At 44.3% G+C, this 11,428-nt stretch overlaps 1 protein-coding gene across 2 annotated transcripts in view; it reads right to left on the reverse strand.

Moving 5' to 3' along the window:
* The window catches only part of jeb (jelly belly), a 34,147-nt gene that overhangs the window by 19,338 nt on the left and 3,381 nt on the right, over positions 1–11,428 (reverse strand). The window lies entirely within an intron of this gene.

Consider the following 11,428-nt stretch of genomic DNA (forward strand, 5'->3'; position numbering starts at 1 on the left):
GACGCACTTGGTAAAAATACTTTTCGCAATTGTTTTCCTGGCATTGGTGGCCATAAAAATTTCATGTCGCTGTTTTCCGCCCCGTGTGCCGTTGCCAAAACTCATATGGCCAAAACAAGGACCAGCTCCTTCCAGGTGCTCCTAACTGGACATAAACATGTGCAAATCAACATAACTCCTGCAAGCCATCCGGCCATCCAACCATCCAACCATCCAACCATCCAACAACCCAACGTCCCGAAGTTTCCCGGACTCCACAGAACTGCGATCTGCTGCTTTTTGGCTGGCAGCTGGTGATGTGTTTGTTTGTTTACTTTCAAGTTTTTGCCTTGGCAATTTTTCGCAAATTGCAAACTGGGACAGGAATCCCGAGGGGATTGGGATTGGGACAGGGATTAGGGATACTGGCGGCCACATGGCTCGGACTTTCTGCGGTGCCCTGACAACATGTTTTGAACATATCACTTTTCTATATGGAAAATTATTTATAACTTTTGACATTTTTAGTGCTGTGCTGCTGTGCATGGATTTTCCCGGAGATTTTGTGAAATCGGGCCAACACTGATGGGGCAGCTGACTGTTGTACGGGTTTCGTACTTTCCACGAAAAGTTCAGCTACCATTTCCACAAAGCCGACACGTTTCCTCCACTTTACCCACATTATTAATAATATTATGAGAATTCTCTGGGTAAGATGCTCGCTGCTGGGCACGTAGCCTGTTTAGCTCCTGACTTTTCATTAACACCCGGACATCCAGGATGGCCAGGTGGGCCAGGTGGGCCAGGAGGGCCAGAAGGGGATGGATGGCAAGGTGAGTTAGAGCCGAGAAAAGTTTCATTAAAATTGTTGTAGCCGGTCGAAAAGTTGCACTGTAATTTTGCGCACATTTTTTATTTTCCCCTTGGAATGGGAAACTTCTGCGCAGCTTCTCTTCTCCATGAGTGGCTAAAAATAGGCACTGAAATATATGAGAAAATGGCATAAAAGTCGGGGCAAAAAAAGCGGACGAAGGCCGCTTAAACTTTTAAGGCAAGTTTATGCCTTGTTTGGGCGCTATGACAATAAAACTTTTACTTTTGCATTCTGTTTTTTTTTTTTGTATCTGCCAGCCACGCAACTTACCTATGCTTTCTATATATATATATTTACGATGGACGCCGAGTTTTTATTGTGAAATATGCTCTCTACTCTTCTCTTTCAGCTAAAGTTTTGATTATGCTCGAATGCCCCGAAAAGAAAAAAAACGAAATCCCAGGCTCTACTTAGTTACTTAATTTCCGCGCGACATCCCCCCAGCTACTACTCCAGCAAGTCTCAGCCTTGGAATAGGTCTACTCCGCATTACTCTTCGCCATTGAGAAGGTAAAAACAAAAGGCACCAAGCGACCAAACGGGGATTACCCAGACTCAGAGCCAGGACCCTGGGGTTAAAGGTGCAGCCAAGACGTCGACTGTCAAATGACACAATGCCAGGGGAGTTCAGCCCCCGTTGACAGTTCCCAGACGGCAGCCACTTAAGTACCAAAGAGTGCGCACCTTTGGCAATATTAATAGCCAGGCCAGGGGATGGGCCCGTCCATGGATGCATGGCTTGGCTTGGCATGGAATGGAACGGTATGCTGGGACATGGCAAGTGCAGCAGACAAGTGCAGGCTTCCTTCCACCTTCAGAAAGGGTTGCCTAAACGACGAGGGGATGTCATGGCACCGAGTTGAAGCTGAGCAGCAACCCCAAGAGCAGTCAGGGCTTTTCATTAGCCTGCCAGTTGCCTTCACAGCCACCTTCACAGCCATCCCCATTGCCGGGCGACTCCTCCATTTAATTTCCTGGCCAAACTCAATTTGAACTCTGACCTTAGCTGGATTTAGACAGCAGCACGCCGCCGCCTGCCTTGGCATATTTTAGAAAACTGTCAGGCGTAGCAAATGGGTAAACAAGATGCTAACCGGCTGATGGCTGATATGGGACAAAACCAGGCAGCCAGTGACGGGAACAGTGACTGCAAATGAACAATTGCTACAGGATAACCCAAGAGATGAGAGCACTCCAAATTGTGCCAGGTTAGACTAAGAAAACACTCGAACGAACGAATACAAAGCCAATTGGATGCACAAAGCAGAATAGCTCACTTGGTAACCGAATTGTGGTTGACTTTTCTCCACAGCCAAAAAGATTCCAGGAGCAAAAGCTAACGAGCAGTTTCAAGTGGCAGATATACACATATGTTTATGTTTATGCCACAAAGCAACACACTTGGTAGATACAAATTGAAATCAAAGTCAAACGAAAAACAAGTACATTTAATGACGAACCAAGCATAACACGAATTAAATAATAATATGATGCATAAAGAATAGTGAAAATGTGATACTATTAAACAAATGTTTAATACTTAAACAATGTTTTTGAAAAAAAAAGTGAAGAAAACTTAATTAAGGTCGAAATAAAGTCATCAGTTTTATGCTAAAAAAAAACCAATTAAATATATTGCTTTTCATTCAATTGGGCTTGTGCGCTTAATAACTCAATAGATTTTTAGTAAACCGATTATGTGACATTTCACATCGATTTTTAACACACCAGTAACTTTTTTAAGCGTCTAACTGAAGAGGATTTTGGTAAACCGATTACTCGAAATGCCACTGCCACTGGTGTGGCACTTCGGAAATCACAGTCCGGTGAATGGTGCGCCAGTCCTGATGGCATTCAAATGTCCCACGCCTGTTCTGTCCCCGTCCACAACACCATCTGACCTCTCCTGCTTCTGCTCCTGCTCCGCCACCCACTCCTCCTTAGCAATGTCCATTCATGGACATCGCTTTGCGTTCCTTTCCTTTCCTTTCCATTCCATACCATGCCATTCCAATCCAATCCGGTTGGCTTTTGTTGGGCTGGCAGCTTTCGCATTGTGGCCACTGTCACAGCCAGGCCAAGTCCCATTCATGTGGCCAGAGCCAGCCAGCCAGCCAGCCAGCCAGCCAGAAGTCCAGCTGAAATCGTGGCCCACATCCACACCCAGCAACATTGTGCCGCCACCCAAAACCCATTCACATTGTCATTCTGCCGTGTTTGTTTATGGCTTACGCAGTGGCTCAAGTGTTTGGGTCTTGTGTTTGCGTTTTGTTTAGTTTTTGATTGGAAAACAATGGCAGCGCCTGAATGAGTGGGTGTCCGTCCGGATGGGGGGCACTTTCCAGAGGGCAGGACGTTTTGGACGGCTCTTCAGATGCCTAAACTCGATTTGGAATCGTTATCGAATCGGCCACGTCACTGGCGCGGGCCCAGAATAAATGATTTGGCCTAGTGTAGCGCCAATTCAATTATATAACTCCGAGTACGCCCAGCATTACAGGGAAATTGCGTATCCGCAACTTTTTCGATCTCATTGCGCCGAAACACTCGAAGAAAACATGTGCTTATTACCTGAAATCAAGGTAGTACTACGTGTTTATACAACTGTTTACTTTCTACAAAAGGTCAAATAACCAAAGGCACTGTTATTTTCCAACCAAAGATCACAAATTTCCCAACACAGATGGTTTAAATTGCTAAACGTTTAGAGAGATGAAGTTAAAAATGCATGAGATAAGAAGGCATTTCGATATTTATTCCAAAGATATTGATTCTGAATTCTACAGCGACACTCCAAAGGAAGAGGACACTGCTGCTGGTTAGTATATCGATGGGTATATACATTCTAGAACTATAGATACGAGTTTCCTTTGCCCCGCCGGCGAAGACAAAGCCTTCCGAGCGATTTCTTCTGCTGGTCTTTTGTCAACTCACCTGCTTAATGTGAAGCGACAAGCAGCAAGGACGAACGATAAATTAAACATGAGGAATCTACTGGCGTATTATTCTTAGGCTGCCTCGAAATAAATTCAATTTGACATGGTGTGCATCCATTAGCAAAGTTCGTGGCTATATTTGCCATCGCCGCCATACGCACACAGACTCGAATTGACAGCCCGAGGTCATTTGGTGGAGTCACCTACTGGCATATTAATGCAGAAACTTCCATACAGTTAAGATTGCGAATTGCGAGTGCCGAATACCGCAAAATTGAGATTGAGATTGAGATTCGCATGGAGATGGAGATGTGTGCTGCTGGCTCGGCCTTTTGGCCTTTTCTTCGCATATAAATCTTATTTAATTGCGAAGCCAGCTGTCAATTTCCACTAAAGCCCTCTGCTGGCGTGGGAAATCAGCCAGTGACATAGAATGACATTTATTTGCTAGACGATCCTGGGGACCGCAGACATTGTGGTTCAGCTCTGATTTAAGCTTTCAGCTGGATTTATTCGAGCTTAAAGATACAGCCAGCTGGCCTCGTTAGTGATTCGCCGCTGACCATGGAAATTATCCATCTTGCTGCATTTATCTTTCCATCGCCAATGGGCAATTTAATTCAAACGCTGGCTTTTCCAGAACTTTAAAATGGTATCTCTCTCTTACTCTTCATCTGCTTTTCCCCCCACCAACTTTCCGGCTTTTCCCTTTGAACGGGCATTTTCCTGGCAGGCCGACAGGTGTGGCCCTATGTTTTCCTAAGTCTGCGGCAGGCAACAAGTGCTGCTCTGGCATTTCCCAGCTAGCAATTTTCACGTTTTTCCCGAAACTGTTTGCTTTGCTTTCTGCCAACTGGCTTTTGCATACTTCACTGCTATGCAACTCTTAATGAAATATTTAAAAATATAGAGACGTGCGATTCTTTGGAACTTTATGTGTTAAGCTATATGGACTTTGTTAAGAACTACAATTAACTGCTCTGAATCTTCACATCTTTGGGTTTTGTATATTTTTTTCAGTGCATTGAGAACGGGAAATAATTTACCAGCACACACAGGACGAGAGACAATGATTGATTGAAAAGTGTCTGCAGTTTGTGGGCGCGTGGGCAAAACGGGTGGCGCAGAAATAATAATAATAATAATACCTCCCCCTTTTGCCATTCAACCAAATTGCTGTGCGAATTAAAATAAACAAAGCCCCGCATAAATATTGCATAATTTGAAACCCGGGCCAAAAGCAAACCCATCTCACTTACTGCAGAACACGACGATGACGATGATTATGCGTAAATTGGGGAGCGGCTAGATCGATGAGCTGGGAAAAGGTCAGCCAGCAGCTGCTTTGCTAGCTGGGAAGAAAGAGCCGTAGCCAGCCGCTTTCTCCGCTCTTTTGCTGCCCGCAAAAGAGGAGCACGGAGATGGTACATCCCGGCACATCCCTGCTCATTCCGGGAACCCTTCCGACGCATTTCTTTCTAGAGCGGCGAGGCTGCTGCTAAATTATGCATGCAGCTGTGTGAGTGCCAGCCTCATTATGCACGGCTGCTGCGAGTTGCCGGCCCGGAAGCCTTTAAGTAGGCAGCTCCCAAACCGTCGCCCCCACCTAACCAGTCCGACCTGGGCTGTCCAAGAGCTCTCCGCTTTCTTTGCTACACTTCCAGGGCTTTTTCCGCACAATTTTTCTTGTTTCGTTACATCGCTTCTGTATATTTTTTTTTTTTTCTCTCTCTCTTAATTTCAGTTTTTAGTTCTGCCATGCATGCTGAACATGCTGAAGTGATGCTGCAGCTGGCAGTACTACCTTAAAGTAGGTCCTGCTGATGCTGTCGGCTTAAATAAGCCATAATTTGCATTAGCATGACTATGCACTTGGCTACAGTGGCTGCCATAAGTCTATATGCACATGTACACAAACGGGGGCATGCATGGGGCAACACACTTGAATGGCTTGCTCCAGTTTTCACTGCCTGATTTCTATTGCGTTTGATTTCCATGACCTGTGACGCACATGGAACAGACACCATACTATCCCCGCCACGTCGACACTCCGCCACTTTCCCAAAATGGGGCGATCCTCCCCATCTAAAACCGGCGGCATATGTCATTCGGAAGGCAGTGTGTGTGCGCTATTGAGACCTCGCCTCCCAGCTAAAATTTTTATACTCGCAATTGTTCTTGGATCCTTTTTGGGTTCGCCACCCAATCGACCATTTCCATTTGACATTTTCAAGGACACGGACGAATGCGTATCTGCGTAGTTAAGTGTCCTAGGACGTCAATCAACTCTTTTTCGAGACCAGTGGGCTGGGAGATGTCCTGGGATGTGGAAATCATCTCCGAAACTCACACCACTCGTCAAGGTTCTTAAATTCATATATTCACTTTACTTCACTTAACTTAACTTAACTTGCAATAGAAGTTACGTTTTTAACGTGAAGGACTATTTTCGTAAACAAATTTGTGTCCAGCACTTTTTGTAAGCCCATGAAAAGTTCATTTATTTAACTCGTCGCCGCGACATGCGTCATTTGCAATTGGCGACGTGACGAAGAACCAATTAAAATGCGCAGGTTTTCAGTACCAATTAAGACCATCAGATCAGTATACAAATAAATAGTGTATAATTAAATAGCAATTCGCGTGGCTGGAGAACAGCGGGTGAAACTTATTTAAATATTTAAAACAAGAGTTTCTTTTATAATTGCTGTAATTTTGTATTTTTATACATATATATAAGAACAAGACAAGAAACCCTATATAAGGCTAGTCAGTAAATATTCCATTATTCAAATGGAAATTAGCACAAAAACCAAACCCAGGCATCTTCTAAATTATCCGTCTAAGTATAGCCAATAAATAACGCATTATTCATAAGCAAAGCAACCCAATTACTTGAAGCTGCTAACACTTGGTTAATTTTCCGCTCACTTGGAGCTAAAACAATGCCAAAGGACTCGGCGAATATGGGAGAGTGGGTATTTCAGGACCTGCCTTCGTCCTGTTCGCTCTCCCGCTCTCGCTCTCTCTCGCTCTCCGTCTCGTTCTCCTAGTGCCTACTGCCTCTGCTCACATACAAGTATTTCGCAATTCATTCATAAATTCCGCGTCAGCTCACAACTCATTAAGCACGGCGAGGATACAACAAGGATACCTACTATGCCACTACTACCCGCACTTACATCTTGCCAGCCGCCTCCTGATTGCATTGCATCATCTAAGGACTCGTTCCAGCTACCCCGCTCCCCCCCCCCCCTTTGGGTAAATATATCATAAGCAAGAAGTCCTTGACGCTTCATTGACTAAAAAATTCTAGCACAAACACACACACACACACACACACGGCGCACTTACGCACACACTCACCCGATTACTCAGCCACATTTATTTGCCGAAGAGTTTTACTGAGTTTTCTGTTTTTCTTTCCGCTCTTCATTACGGATGACTAAGAGCTGACTGGCCAAATAGGATATACTATATGGCATGGCTGTCTGTATGTGCGGTCTCCAGTGTCTTATTTTAGATTTTGGCCAAAAATCTGCGCCTTGGTGTGGTTCATTATTGCCCCATAGTTGATATTTATGCAGTGCTGCTCGCAGCTATTTGCTTGGCCATGTTTATTCAGCAGCATGCCACAATCCTTTAGCCACTTTGGCCAGATTCATACACTGCTCTCGCCATCGAAAATAGGAATATAGATATAATATATATATATACATAAGTGCTATATGGTATGTGGGCATTAGTGTGTCAGTCTCTTGGATCCCAGACAACCGTTCTGTGTTCTGTGACGTAAGAAGAAAGCAAAACTTTGGCCAGCTTTTGGGCTGCTGTCGTCAAACTGGCTGAATGGGCCACCATCACGCACACTCTCACCCAGACAATTGGCCTGCTCAATGGCCTGCCCCCCCTTGACAACACCCCACCGCCACTCCCCCCCCCCTTCGTTTCCCAACGTGCTTACGCTAATGTAAATATTTTCCCACCCCAACCCCCAAACCACAACCGCCTGCCTTCGTTGTTGTCCTGTGCCACAATTATATATGCAGCAGCCCTAGAGGAGCAGGTTCTGCAAGCTGTAAAGTCCCCCTCACCTACTGGGCCAAATGACAAGCTGACAAACTGACGGATTGGAGGTTTGGCGGATTGGCTAACTGAATGGATGCTGGTGATGATGTCACTGTTTATTGATTCATTCACTGGCTGGCAGCCACGATGTCCACTTCCAGCACGTTTCTGTTTATTTTTGGCCAGTGCATTAAGTCAAAAGGCTAATTTGCCGGGCCGAAACGGAGTCCACCTCATTAACAAATTCAGTGTGTGGGCGTGACCGGGGCGTTATTGCTTCCAGTTCATTTGGCCCTATCCAGCCTGTCCAGCCTGTCCAGCAGTGCAAATGGGAGTTGTCATCCTAATTAGCCATGGCCCACGGGTCATGGGGCCAAGTTGTAGACTTGAGGCTCAAATGCAGGAGCATTCGATAAAGGGGATGGGATGTGTGGCAGCGTGAATATTTTTGGGCGCCCCCTAGAAAATGTCAAAAGTGTGCCATGCCAATGGCATTGTAAAATGTTGAAAAAAAAAAATGTGTATAGGTCAAAGGGCATGCTGCGTACGCAATAAGTGTATCCCCGAAATAAATGCCAAAGAATCCATAAGAACTTTGACGCAAAAAGTCAATGGTATCAAGATTTCATAAAAAAAATTAAATAACTAAATGTATTATAATGTTATTAGTTAAGAACTCGTTAAGACTTAAGCAAACAAAATAGGTTTAAATGAACGTCAAACTCGTTGCTTTTTTATATTTTAAATAACAGGATTTATTGTTGGAATCCAACTTATCGAAAATGTTCCAGCAATTCAATAAATCAATCAAAATCCGCATGTTCACGAGAGGTTAAAGCGGGGTTAAGGATCTCCGAGGCAACCAATCTGTCTGCCAAAGCCGACGGTATTCCCAATTTGTCTGATCTGTCGCCGCTCCTCTCGAGTGTCCTGGAAATCGGTCATTTGCATATCTATTCCCGATTATGGAGGCACCCAGCCGCCAAAGTGGAATGAGCTGGTACCCACAAGTTGTGGCAGACAACCTGTCGCTGTGGTAAAAATTTTCCATCCGCTCGACTGCAGCCGCCACACGAACATGACGCGGAAAATGGGCGAGGAAAAGGTCGAGGGCGGCCACTGACAAACAGACAGATAGAAAGACATACAGATAGACGAACGGAGTGATAGACGCATCTCCAATATCCATTTCCAACTAATTTGCGTAATATTTGACAGGAGCAAGGGACTGCAAGGATATGGTCGCTGCGAGGAAAGACCGTCGTCCGCACAAATCGATGATCTTTTTGCCGCCAAGTGGCCACTTGAGGACCGAGCGGTCCTCAAATTACAAATTAAATCAACCGCCAGTGTATGAAAATGTGGGTTTCACCAAGCGAAGGAAAAGCAAAGGCGTGCGCACACACACTATCGCACGCACACACACACACACAGGCGCGCACAGGAGCACGCAGGATGTGGGCGTGGGAGCAAGGACTTGTCAAACGGAGGCGTCCTGTCCAGTCGCCTCGGACCCCCGGGGTGTTGTTACTAAATTAGTTGGAAACCGGACCAGCAGGATCGTAAATTGTGAACGCGTTTTAATGATGTCAAGTTGTAAACGCAGCCGCAGGTTTCCCGGGAAAATGCGAGTAACGGGTTTTTTCAAGTTTTTTATTTTTTCGGCAGCGTTTTGCTGTTTGTTTTTTTTTTTGGTTTTGCCACAGGAGCAAACTCTTTTTTTTGTTTTTGTTTTGGTCAACAGGGAATGGCAACTGAAGTGGGACTTTGTGGGCATGCTTAGTTTAGATAGTTTAGCACGTAACATAGGAATATTTAGAATGTGTTTAATAAACTGTAAATTAGGGGAAATGCACTGGGATAATAATCTAATTCTTTTGTATATTAATTTGAAGTGGTTTTTCGTATGTGGTTGATTGAAGTGCAAGGGTCCTTAGCTACCATTTCATTTGCGATATTGAAAACACATGTGTGCCGCTCTCACGGCATTCTTCTTATCCGTATAATCGTTTTCCAGTGTAAACACTTAGGGGGACGATTGTAATTTTCCCGACTACACAACTACCCGACTAACAGCGAAGGTGTGAAGGGAGGAGCGTTGACGTTTTCACAGCAGACACTTGATGACGTTATGCGGAAATAAACAAAGACACATACGCACCCAGAAATGTGGGAAAAGCGAGCTGCTGGCAAGGAGAAATTGGAAATGTGAAAGTGCAGGGTAAGGGGCGGGTACGGGTGGTACGGAAAGCGGAGCGAGGGCCATAACAATGAGGAAAATTGTGCAAACATGCGCATAAAATGAAAACTCATTGATTGTCTTCGCATATTGAATTTTCGCAACATCTCTCAATCTGGAAAAACCTTGCCAAATCAATTGTTCGCAGATGGGAAAATCCACAGAGAAAACGGAGATGGCCATGAAGCTACAGCCAGTGAACTAATCCAATTTAATTTAATTGGCTATTCCGTTTCCACGAAAATTTCCCACTTTATTTAACTTAGAGTTAAGAGCGTTGCGTGTTTAAAAGTTAAATAAACTTGAAGTATTTTCTGAAACAAAAACATTTGTAGGTATTACAATCGAAAGTTGTAAAAAAAAAAAGAAAAACGAAGAGAACATAATACATAAACTCAACTTAATTAACAGTTTGCAAATGCAATAATTGATACGATAGCCATATTTCACATCAATCAATTAGTTTCCATTTTCGGCTTATTTATAAATGCTTTGTAGGTACGAGAATTTGTTGTTACGCCAAATTGGCCAGAATGTCGAATTGGGGCAGAGGAGTAATTTAAATTTTGGATTATTTTCAAAGCCGCATGGAAAATTCAAACTGGCCGAGAAGTGGCCATCATCAAGTTGCCAGCTTTTGTTGTTAGACCAGCAATGAAATCGCATTTAGCTCACGGCCATAACAATGTCGCCATTAAACTTGAAAGTGTTAATTAAAAATTAAAATTGATTGTCCGCCAGGACGAGACCGAGGCAGGCATCTTCCTTCGAGTCCTCCGATTCCGGTCCAACTTTCTCTAAGCACATTCCGTATTCATGGCGACCATCAAAACTTGTTGTAAAGTAATTTAGCCAGCCAAGTGATTAACAACGGCCCAAATGGATGAAAGCCAAGGACGAACTTCCCATTACGCACAGCCGCACAGTCACAGTCCGAAGTCCTGCGACTAATTTGCTAAATGCAATGGCCAAAAATAACGGGCTGCAAAGTTGGCCAAACTAACGAAAATAGCTGCAAAAAAAACTTTTCCGCTCCGGCCATTGTTGTTGACAAATGATTTAGTGACAATCTATTAAACGCCGGCTGATTGATGATTGATGACCCGGGTCGCCCACCGCCAGACCGGCTAAAAGGATTAAATTGCTGGCCAAACTGCAGCACCTTGGATCATGAAATATGTATGTATGTATATGTATGCACGAGTTTGCCAGGAGGAATAACAAGGGTCGCCATAATGTAAACGCTCCATAAAATCGCACACACAAAGTTTTACGCGTTAATAACTGGCGCAAAAGAAATGGTGACGGAAATAGAGCGATTATGACATGTCC

The sequence above is a fragment of the Drosophila melanogaster genome, chromosome 2R (assembly GCF_000001215.4).
Source record: "Drosophila melanogaster chromosome 2R".
NCBI lineage: Eukaryota > Metazoa > Arthropoda > Insecta > Diptera > Drosophilidae > Drosophila > Drosophila melanogaster.